The following is a 12947-nucleotide window of genomic DNA, read 5'->3' on the forward strand; positions in this document are numbered from 1 at the left end:
ATCCCGATCATAGGTTGGGAACGGGCGGGAGGAGGGAAGGCCGAACCTTCCAGCGGACGCAACCCCTCTATTATAGAAGATTTTATTGATAGGGAGAGAAAAAGTCAGTATATACACTGCTCAAAACAATTAGGGGAGCAAGCAAAAAAGTGAAGAAAACCGGGCGAGACAGCCACGTATTGACATACAATGGATAGTACACGCGTATCAATGCGCAATACAGAAAAAAGACGTAAAAAAATTTGGAATTAAGCTTTAATTCTTTGAAAATATGGAAAAAACATGAAAAGATGATTTAGGGCAACAATTTGGTTACATGTAAACGATAAAAAGAAGTACTGTTTAGACATGATGCATGAGTTTTAATAGGGCGTGTGGTCTCCTCGAACAGCTAAGACTGCTGCACACCTGTTTGCCATGGATGCGATGAGGTTATCGATCAGACTTTGGGGAATACTGTTCCACTCCTCAAGAAAAGTCTCGGACAGTAACAGGCGGCCTTGGTCGCGCAGCAATGCGTCGTCCAGGACAGTGGCGGATCATGATTTTGGGAGGCCCCAGGCGCAACCTGATCTGGAGGCCCCCCTATCAGGGACGGATTAAAGGTAGGGGCTGTCACCCCCCCCCCCCCCCCGAGATCAGAAAAATTAAATGGAAAGAAAAATGTTTTCTACGTGTTTGACTGAATAACAAACCAAGAAAATAAATTTGCTTAAAAAAAGGGGAAAATTCAGAATTTTTTCCAAAAGAAATCAGAACCGTCCTGAAAAATTGAACACATGGTCACAACCACCGCCCCCACCCACAAATTTGCGTTTATCCACCACTGCACCCTTTTGGCCCTAATAAGAACGAGATGGTTCACTAAAATGAACAATATTATCAAAAATCATAACTTTTTTTTTATTTTTGCATCACCAAAACCATAAACACAAAAATAAGATAAGGAAATATAATGATATTCTCTGGTACTAGATGAAAAATAATCACACTCCCATTAAAAAAAAAAAATCACAGTAAAATTCTGCATCATATTTTTAGTAATCTAAGATGTCCGTCCTGGTGCCTTCCTTCAGCCACACGGCAAAAATGGAGATCCGTCATAGTTTTAGTAATTTAATATTACTGATTAATAAAGATTTGATAATATCTCAAATATAATATATTTGATTTGATATAAAGATACTGATAATATTTAATAGAAAAACATTTCTTCAATAGAGGGAATAGAGGGAAGAAATTATATCGGAGTAAATATAAGAATTATATTTTTAATGGAAGAAATTATTTCAGAATGAATTAAAATTATTGTCAATGAAAGAAATTATTTAAAAAAATTTTTTTAGAAATTATTATTTTTATTTGTTTATTCTATTTTATTTTTACTATTATTATATTGATTATTATTATTTTCTCTTTCAGCCACCTCGTTGGGCACTCTGCCTGTTGTGGCCTTTGCCTTTGCATTATTTGTATTCAGAGTGAATAAAAATCTTCTATATTATGCCCCCCCCCCGTTTCGTTTAATAACGAAAAATGCCACTGTATAACATTGTGGCCCGCGTACTTTATAAAATGTTTCAATATGGCCTGCTATGCCTCAAAGGTTGAAGACCCCTGCAGTAGACTCTCGCTAATCCGGTACGTATTACACCACGGTGTGCCAGATTTTACCAAAATTGCTGGATTAACTTTGAAGAAACCCATTGAAATAATATATGAAATTTCGTGCAAAGACATAGTCAGGACTTGATCAGCAATTAAGAAATATTAGAACGTGTTAAGGGGGTTAGGGCATCAGGAGAAAAGTGACACCACACCACCTAAATATCCTGGACTACTGGACGTGCTGGATTAGAGCACGACCGAATTCTCGAGAGACTACTGTAGTTGAATTGAAATGCTCAAATAAAAATTTATCAGATAATTTATATATTTTTAGTTTTGCTTACCGTTATTTTTGGAGATTCTGCAATCTAAATCCTAAAGGAAATCTTGAGGATCGGCATGAAAATTTTTTTCATTACAATAACACACATTACAATTACATTAACAATAAACACTTTTCGGTCTGACACAAAGATGTTGTCTACCCAAGCCTCCTTGACCAATCCAAAAATGTAGCTCTTTTTTTTTAGAAAGAAGGAAAAGAAACCCCCTCGATTTTTTTCAGCCGGGGAGGGAGTGTTAAAAGAGCAACAGAAAAATCACGTGATTCAGAATGCATGTCATTCAGCATTCATTTCAAACCCCACTTTTCTTTTGTCATATGGTCGTATGGTTCCAGTCATAGATTGCAAATGTATATGTTGTTTGAACCAGCTTATACTATTTCATTCAAACAAGTGGGAGACAAAATCACAATAAGAGCTCTACTACATTCATTTTAATTAGTACGACTGTCTCTTCCTGTCGATGTCGCCGCTTGCCGATAGCCATCTTGCCATCCATTATACTGTATACAAAAGCTTACACCAAAGCTGTCGTATTATCGGCGCCCATGAAAGCATTTAATACTGTGGAATGAGACATCTGTTTATGCCTTCACTACAATTTTCATTTCGGACAGACATTAGGACCTGCTGTTCTCATCCCTCCTCCTGCTTGTGCCCTTAGGGAAATACTGTTTGAAAATGACCCTCCCTGAATGATCGCTTTACAATGTCTCTTCTTTCTTTGTCGGGGAAGAACTGGCCCTTGAGAGCTGCGTCTTGTAAATTGTTCTTTTCTTTCAGTTCCCGTTTTTCTTCCATAACTCATACGTACAGTATACAAAAAATAACAAAAAAAAAAAAAAAATTGCGGTTGAAAAAAAAAGGGAGAGCAGATACTGTACTTAGTTCAAGAGATTTGTTGATGCGCATGTAAATTCATATGTAGGATGAAGCACACAACTATTTGGAGGCCCCCCGCTCTGCCGAGGCCCCAGGCGCGCGCCTCATGCGCCTGTGCGGTAATCCGCCACTGGTCCAGGATTCAGGTCAGGAGAGCACGCTGGCCATTCCATACGCTGTATTGTTTCAGCTTCAAGCATGTTCTCCACCAGACGAGCTCTATGCGGTCGGGCATTATCATCCTGGAAAACAAAGGAATCTCCAATGGCTCCAGCGTAAGGGATGACATGAGGTCGCAGTATCTCGTCTGCATACCTTCGGGCCGTCAAAGTGCCATTCCGAATGATATGCAGGTCCGTACGTCCGCCTATGCTGATTCCACCCCATACCATCCAACCAGCTCGTCTGTATTGTGACCTTTCACGAACGAATGCGGGGTTATTTCGAGTGCCCCTGTCCCTCCATACCAGAACACGTCGGGTGTCACACTCCAGACTGAATCGGGACTCGTCTGTAAACAGCACTTGGCTCCAATCATGTTGCTCCCAATCTCGATGTTCAGCAGCCCATCTTCTTAGGGCCGCACGGTGGCGTGGGGTCAACGGAATGCAGACCATTGGCCTACGTGCATAGAGCCCTCCCTCATGAAGCCGATTACGAACTGTTTGGCTGGACAGCCTTCGTCCTGTTGCCAAGAGCAACCGTCTTTGCAGCTGCGTAGCAGTCTCTGTTCTGTTTCGACGGGCTTTTAACCGTATATACCGGTCATCAGTTGCTGCAGTGGCGCGTGGCCGACCTTGCCGTGGTCGACGTCTAACATTTCCTGTTTCTTGGAATCGATTCGACTCCAACAGCGTCCGCGACACTACGTTGTGTTTGCCCGGATTCCAGTCTGCCTATAACACGCCATGCCATGGATTCCGGTAAATCACGTTGTTGAGACATCCTCAAGTCACCTTGTCTCGAAAAAAAAATACTGCGCAATCGAATTTCACAGTTACGGCAGTAAAACAGACGTTTCTGCAACATCCCGATTTCTGCCCTTATCTCCTTTTTCTGGTTTTTGACGTCATGAACTTTGATTTGCAAATGAAGTTTTCTTCTTCCGTTTCCTGCTAGGCTTTAAATTATGGATGATTCATTTTATGTTACTTATCGGTATACATCTTTGCGTAATTTTGTTAAAACCATGTGCTCCTCTAATTGTTTTGAGCAGTGTATATATATATATATATTACAACTGACAATATTAGTAAAAACCTCTACCTACTTTTAAAAATTCTTTTTAATCTTTTTAATTATTTTGTTCTTTTTTTTAGATGGGTTTCCATTACCATTTCCTTTTCGCGTACCCCCGGTTGGGAACCGCTGGCTTAGATATTAGAGCATTCGAGGGACCCGGGTTCGAGTCCTGGTAGGGGCGGCGATGAAATTTTGTCCAAAAAAATCAGTATCTCTACAAAATTAGCCAGTTTTTCTGTATATCTTGTATTAACAAGTGAAGAGTACATCTTTCTCCAAGTTAATGTACTTTATTATTAATTATCAGTTTATTAGAGATCGCATAATAAAGTAAGCTTGGGCCTTTTTAACAGAATCATAGGGCCCTTGGGCAAATTGATTTTTCGGAGGTCCTCCTACTTAAGTAAAAATACCTGTCCACCAATTTGCATACTAACTGTATACAATCAACTGTACTGTCAACAGATCTAATTGTCATGAGATCCTTAGGCTATGTCCGGGTGAGATGAGATCCCAAGCATTAGGAGTTAGGTTACATTAGGTGTAACCCAAGTTCTATATCATAAGGACGTGAACTTAAAAATGCGAAAAAATTTATGATTAGCAGATCAACTGCGTGGTTTCAGGGGCGATGCAATGAATGGGGCACGAATGGGCGATGATGAATTCAGGAGCATTATCTTATCGTTAATTATTGTTACTCGTGTGAGACAGTTTTAGCACCCCTGTGCCATATAAGCCACAGCAGTAAAATAACCCCGAAAACCCGTTCACTGATGAAATGCATCAAGAATCACATTTTCCTTTGCGAATTATTCAGGCCAGTACTCTCATAGTTTCAAATTTTGCTTAATTTTTTTTTTGCAATCCTGTGGTGTTTGGTCAGAACATAACTCCAAAATCACATTTTTGAGATATAAACATTTACACACACATTGTCATTTAAAAGTCAAAAATAAAGCATACACACAAATACAAATGAAAATATCATACATCAGCATGTTTTTTGGCCATACGCACATATTTGTGGATTTATCTCACTTCTAATTAGTTATAATTAGCAAGACCTACTTTTAGATCAAAAAGCCATTTTTTTGGAGTTATCATGTCCTGGCCAAACACCACAGAATTTTCATAATATTTTTCTCTTTTACCCCTGATTCGGTGCTCCGTGCATCCGCATAGGTCTTGATCCCTTAATCAAGCCCTTAGCAAATGGGTACAAAGTCACCTTAGTTCAGTTAACCGTATAAGTAAAAGAAATGTTAACGGATGTACTAGATTACAACTCAAAAAAGTATCAGAAAGAAAAGGTATCCAATGACTGTGGTTCACCAAGAATAATGTAACTATGAGCAGGGCCGGATTAAGGCGCTTGAAGGCCCTATAAGCACTCAAGTAATTCGGTGCCGCCTCCCCCCCCCCCCCACATTATTGAATATATCAATTGAAAAAAAAATTGGGGTAGCCACACACAATTTGAAGGTAACGACTCCAAGTGTTGACGTGAATACGTTCTTTGCGATTTGAATCGCGTGGTAAGTAATTGGTACCATCAGATTTGTCTGAAACAACTAACAGGCGATACTAATGTTATCTATTTGCATTCCGTACCGTACGAGATATAGCGTAAAACAATTTCGTTATGAAAGCGGACCGCGAGTCCGGTGCCCAGACCAGAGAAGAGGTATTAAAACCAGATCATTGGATTTACTTTGACGAGATCTACCCACAGACATCAAAAATCACTGATATATACTGAATACTTCTTGAGATATGTGAGCGTTTAAATTATTTCGTTTTCGAAAAGTTACGCAACTTTTTGTGAATGTACCTAGTATCGTCAAATGATTTAAAAGACATTGTAAAAAACACGTTGGATGAAATTTTATTTTAAAAAAGTAAATAATATCTAAGGCAGAGAATATATGTGTGTAATGTGAATATTTCTACGACACACTCTTTATTTATTTGAAAGGTCCCAAAATTTTATTTCATGTTTTCGAAAAAGACCAGATCTCAGATTATCTTTTGTTCTTGTCCAGTGTTTCTTAAAGTGGGTGATGGAATGGTCCAAGGGGAGGGGGGGGCGATAGAAGCTACAGATTTAACATAGGATCCTATGGGTTAATTTGATTTAGGGGGCGATGAAAGAAAAATATTTCTGAAGATGGGGACGATGTGTGAAATGAAAAGTTTGGAAACTATGTTCTAGTCTTTTAAAAACATTCCAAGATATTTTCTCCCATTGACAAAATGGGGCTTTATAAAATTTCTCGAGCCGACTTAACTGGCATAGCCACAATATTATCTACAGGTACCTTATTTTTGGTAAATCACAATCATTGGGTACCTTTTTCTTCTGATACATTTTCGAGTTCATTTGCAATCTCGATCTGGTAGCATTTCTCTTTTGCTTCTACAGTGGATCAAATGACTTACAGACGATGTTATTATCCATAAAGATCTGCACGTTCTAAGTTCGTCCTTATTCTGTTAAAACTTGGCTTGGCTTACTCGGTTCCTTCTCAACGCATATGATCAACCAGACACGCCTCGAGGCCTTCGGTGCATAGACAATAGATACTCATGACAATTAGATCTGGGGCCAATTTTCGAGAATAAATTGCAAATTAAAAGATGGGTATTTTTTAGCTAGAGGAGTCTCGGAAAAATCACTTTGCCTCCCAGAATTAACCTTTCAAGGGATAACAAGGAATCTTTCCAGAGGAATTTGGAGTAATTAACCTTCAAATAAACAGAAATCTATTTAACAACTCACAAAGGTATTTTCTTCGGATATTCTAATTTTTTGTACAAAAATATTTCCAATCATCTTTTTTTTTTGGGGGGGGGGGGGGCTTCTACGACCTTACCCGCGTAAGCCTCTGGAGTCTATGATGTTGATAAAAATACTCTGGGCTTACTTTATGGAATTTTTTGCGATATCTTTCAAAAACTCTGCTTTAACGTGAACTCTTGGTGTTTGCGATATTATTAGTTTCTCTGGATTTGAGATTTCAATATTGTTGCTGCGTCCATAGCATATGCCTCTCATCTTGTGTCAAAGAGGAATTTCAAAATACTTTAATTTCTAATATGATCTTATGGGGATTTTCTACCGAATGGTTGATGCTGGGAAAAAAGATGTAATGAACAAAAATACAATTCGATAACTTTTTGTGGTGCCCCTTTGCTCTTGATGCCCTAAGCACGTGCTTATTTTGCTTAATGGTTAATCCGTCCCTGACTATGAGTAATATCGGCCATGCTAAGTTCAGTTTTTGAAGCCAGTTTATGAAATCCTAACAAGCAATGTCTTAAAATGTTTTCAATAGATTCTGAAAAAAAAAATCTAAAAATCTGAAGTTGGTCTTTTTTTGGAAAATATGAAAGAAAAATTCCAAAAATTTTCCAAAAAAAAAAATCAGGAGATTTTATCAAAGACTTCGCAAATAAAAATAGGGGAGGGGGAGACCTTCAATGTCCATGCTTAGAAATATTCACATTATAGTTCTGCCTTAGGCCAGTATTACACTATAAAAGTTTTCTAAAAGTTCTTTTATAAAATTTGAAAAATTCAACCAGTAAGATTATGGGTTGCATTTGCTCGAATGTAACCTATTAACTTTATTGGCTGGATTTTTCAAGTTTTATAAAAGGAATTTTATCAAACTTCTATAGTGTAATCCCGACCTTAGATTAGTTACTTCTAAAATACGTAATAAAATTTCATTTTTTTTCAAATTTATAGATTCAATATCGAGTGGAACATACTTGTAGGTATCTCGGGGGGGGGGGGGGGCGCACCGAAACCATTCAAGTGCTTAGGGCCTTCAAATGTCTTAATCCGGCCCTGGGAGAAGCTGATTTATTGAGGGTTATACAAATTTCGCCACCCTTCTCTCATTATAATTTTCTTGGCCGCTCATTCCTCAGATTTGCTGCCCCCCCCCCGAACTTACCACCCTGGGCTATAGCAACACCATCTATAGCAGAAGGCCTCCATTCAAAGGTCGTGACGTGACTGAAGTAGGCCATTTAACCTGTAGTCATTGGATATAGCAGGTCGACGCACATGCGATATCTTTACCTTCCTTCTGCAGTATATCCAATGACAATAGATGAAACGGCTTACTACAGTGACGTCACGAGCTTCTCGCTTAGGCCTTCTGCGGTAGATGGTGTCGGCTTAGCCCGCTAACCCCCCCTCCCCCCCTTAAATACGCCACTGGATGGGCAACTGCTCCTCTCGCAGTTCCCAATTGCTGACTTTCAAATAACAAACTCTGCTATTTTGCCAAGGGGAGTAAATAGACACTATTGGAACTGACATTTTTTCCAAGAATCTCCGGTTTGTGGGCGGCTTTCTTTTTTACACGAATAAGCCCAATTTGTCAATAGCCAACCACCAGAAGGCCACATTCTTCGTTTGGATGTAAATCCCAACCTCTTCACTGCAAGAAGGAACAAAATGGTAGGATTACAGTTCTCAGTATACGTGCATTTTTTCTTCAAAGGTTACCCTCATTCTTGCCCTTAATCCGAAAGAAACTCCTGAACTGTTTGTATCAACATTCAAGATTGGATCGACTTGACAAGACACGTCAGCACTAAGCCGACCCTCATTCGTTACCCTCAAGAAACATGTTGTTTTTACTCTAAACACGGATAGGATCTGCCGTCAAGCACAGAAAAATCCAATATGGCCATCTTTCGTAGCGGTTGCTGTACTGTATCTTCTGAGAATCATGGCCCGATTTCCGCCATGGGCAACATGACATTTTTCAAGGCCCCCCCCCCTCCAAAATTTATAATAGTGCATATTTTACTCAATTTTTTATAAATTTTATTTGGTAAAATTTTGGAAAATCAAAGAATTTTCCTTAAATCTCATCATACCATTTCTAAAGTGCCCATTATTATCCTATTAAATATCACCCACAATTTTAATGCTATACTAGAGTTATACCAGACGTCCTCCTTTTTTGATATCATTTCAAGCGTCCTCCTGTTTTAGAAAATTCACCCTTTCGCCCTCCTTCAGGTTTCCGTACTTATTTTTCTTTTTTGCCTGGGGAATTTTTTTTTTTCCTCTCTGAAACATATTATATCCCGTCATTAACATGTGTGTTTTTTCCCACACAGGTTTCCAGGCTTTGACCAATCGCTGTCAAAATTCCCAACATACAGGAACCCAAGTTGCAAGCAGGTCAGCGGATACTGTTCTCACAAGAATCGGCCCAGCCTGCTTCATTACAGGGCCGCAACGCAAAATTTTCTCAATGGGGGGGGGGGGGGGGTTTACGTTTTTTCCTGAAAAATAACACTATAATCTCGGCTTGGGGGGGATTAGAACCCCTCCCCCTTTGCGTACGCCAGTGGTGGCATCTATATAGGAGGTAGTGGTTTGGGTCACTAGACCCGCTTGCTCTCCCTATCTCCCCGTCTCCCAGTTGCTTCAGGATAATATGAACAAGACAGTCCAAAAAACAGCGCTGGAGAAATCCGAAACATCCATTTCAAGAATACCATTGTTTGCAACATCTAATACCGTATACTGAAGGGGGAGGAGGGGGGGGGGGTGTTATACCTCTCCCATTCAAAAACAAAGAAAGCAGGATGCAAACAACACTGGGTTTAACCAAACGTCCTCCTTTTTGATGTCGTTTGAAGCGTCCTCCTACGTTTCGGAAAATTCACCCTTTTGTTCTCTTTTTCCTGTTTTCCTAATTATACTTTCCTTTTTTTTTTTTTGAGAAAAAGTTTTTTTCCCACTCTGAAACATATATCTCTTCATTCATGAGTGTTTTTCTCCACACACATAGACCAAAAAAGCCGTCGAAAAAAGTCCCAGAATTTTTTCTGTTTTTGCTTTTTTAGCGGTTTTGTTTTAGTTGGGAAAAATTATTATTGCCTGGTCGATTTTATTGGTCAGTACAGTGGCGCCATCTGTTGTGGAAGTTGAGGAAAGTGACGTTAAGTGCGCACGCGCAGGCGTTCTCCTTTCTCAGATTTCGAATCTGGTAACTCTAAACAACACGCAGTGCTGATTCTTAGTGGCGACATTTGTTATGAAAATTGGTAAAAGTGACGTTAAAAAAAATGCGTACGCAGGCGTCCCCCTCTATGAGTTTTCGAATATGGTAACCTTACATTATACCAATCAGTAATAGACTTTACACAGCATATACATTCAAGGGCATAGGGAGGGGGGACTTGGGGGTCTAGTCCCCCCCGAAATGTGAGAAAATTACCGAAAATAAGGAAAAAGATGGCCAAATCTATTGTCTATCATTTTGGTTCCCCCCCCCCCCCACCCCGAAATGAAATGAAAGTGGTTCCCCCGCCCCGAACGAAATTTCTGGCTACGCCTCTGTATACAATGCACTTATTGCAATATAAACTCCATCGCAAAAATATGTTTCAAAGTGTTACAACAGTCTTTCGTTCGATTCCTCAACTTCACATCTTTTTGACTATAAAATGATTTATGAAACGATGACAAGAAAGTGAGCATGTTTGATCAACATGAAATCCTCAACTCTTCATGAAGATTCTATATACGAATGTCCTGTAAGTGCCAATGTGGCCTTTATCTCATCCAGAGAGGAACTTAAGTATTTTGCGACCCGGTGCGAAAACAGCTTTTTTTTCGGTCCCTAAAATTTAGCTGCCCGGTGCTACCGCACCCTACGCACCTGCCAAAGTCCAACCCTGATCCTATCAACCGTTCGTCGTAGAGGTATGATTCCAATTTAAAAAAATGCTTAACAGGCGTTTAAAAATTATCTTTTACCAGTTTTGAGAGTGAAAATACAGTGTGTAACAAAATAAAAAAAATCTAAATTTTTACTCCGTGTCCTTTCTTATAACTCCCATTTAGAAAGTTGTTGCCCTGTATCTCCTGAGGCCAACAGAAAAAAATACAAGTTTCCAAGTGCAATATTCGTTGAAATATTTGAATTCAAAAACGGAGAAAGTTATGAAAAAACAGCGAAAACCAACGGGGACACAACTCTCCTTTCCCTCATTTATGCTGTACTTTCCCAACTTTTCTCCGATTTTCGAATTCGAATATCTCTGCGAATATTGCACTTAGGAACTTGAAATTTTTTTGTTGGCTTGAGGAGATACAGAGCAACAACTTTCTGATTTGGAGTTTTCTGACTGTTAGAGGACAGGAGGACTGTATAAAAATTTAGATTTTTTTTATTTTGTTACACACTGTATTTTCACTCACAAAACTGATACAGGCTAATTTTTTATTTTAATAGTTCAGGCAAACACTTTTCACACGGATTGCAATTGCAAGGTGCGGTCGAAAAGTTCGGTGAATGGTCTCAGAAAAAATAAAGGAAACAAAAGATACAAACAAAAAATTACTTTTATTGGCTTCGAAAGTAATCTCCATTTGCTACAATACACTTTTGACAACGGTTGCAAAGCTTCTGAAAACTTCCTTTCGAATCGCCCGAAGCAACGATGTCACTCTTGCTTGTATGTCCGGTGCGACTACAAAGCGTAGGCCTTTCATGACTTCCTTGAGCCGGGGGAACAGAAAGAAGTCTGCAGGACCTTGCTAATATACCCAATTCATCCGCTATCATTATTAAAGTCAGCTGCTGACCAACCGGAAGCATCTGTCGTATCCGTTCGATGATCCCTAGTGTTCTGCTTGTTAATGGTCGACCCGAACCAGCAGCTCGAACGCAGGTCAACATCAACAGATTCCTTTCCGGTGCGGAAGCGTTTAAACCAGTCGTAAACACGTTTTTTACTCACTGCTTCTGTTCCGTATAGTTTCGTCAACATTTCATCGGTCTCCATTGCGGTTTTCCCCATTTTGTAGCAAAACTTTATGTTCACGCGTTGTTCCATTGCATTGTGACATCAACTTTCACACTCAATGCGTTCTATCGGTTGCCTCGGGCAACTCTGCTTCGGCTTAGTATTTTAGACGCTAGGGGGGGTGATTCTTTACACGTCTCTTGACGCGCATGCGTAAGAGTACGTTTCTGACCAACGCTGTTCTTTAAATATTGGACTTTGGGAATTCATTGAACTTTTTGACCGCACCTTGTATGTTCATCCTTGGTTCGTGTTGGTGACACAATGCCACAAATGTTAAATAACGCTAGATGTTTAGAAGAGACGTTTCGAAATGTTGAGACAACATTTAATCATCACCAATATCAAACTGTTCTAGAGAAAGATCATTCTTCTTATTAAAATTTATAAAATCATCGCAGTTCAAAATCATCAGTTCGCTCAAGTCTTTAACAACAAAAACTGTCATCTTTAGCTTTATTGTGTATTTGTTACAGGAAATGCGATAAATCGATTATTATATATAATAACCTGTTATTATGCATACTTACCAATCGTCTTGGTAAGTTTGATAAATTTATCACTTTTACCTGCGAATATGCATATTACCCAAGAATCGTTGGTAAATTTGATTAATACTGAAAACATTATAACTTTTACGGCAATTACGTCTGTGATTATGCATAATACCCTAGTGTAATTGGTGAATTTGATGAATATGAAAAAAAATTCCAAATAAGTCTAGTATGTATGATGAATATAGTCGGACCCCGATACAACGATACAATAACAAACTTTCCCATCGTATCCCGTTATAATGGTACAATACGCGCGCGCGCGCGCGTGTGTGTGTGTGTGTGAATTATCCTGTATAGTATATCATATAGTACGATTTATCATGTTTATACCAATGACTCGAAGTTTGGGTATTATGCATAATCACCGGTAAAAGTGATAAATTTATGGAAATTTATCAAACTTACCAAAATGCTCGGTGATTATGCATAATAACTGCATTTATCACATTTACCGTGGCATATT

The sequence above is a fragment of the Pholcus phalangioides genome, unplaced genomic scaffold (assembly GCF_987345545.1).
Source record: "Pholcus phalangioides strain wild (caught in Gottingen) unplaced genomic scaffold, Ppha-v1.0 ptg000039l_1, whole genome shotgun sequence".
Taxonomy (NCBI): Eukaryota; Metazoa; Arthropoda; class Arachnida; order Araneae; family Pholcidae; genus Pholcus; species Pholcus phalangioides.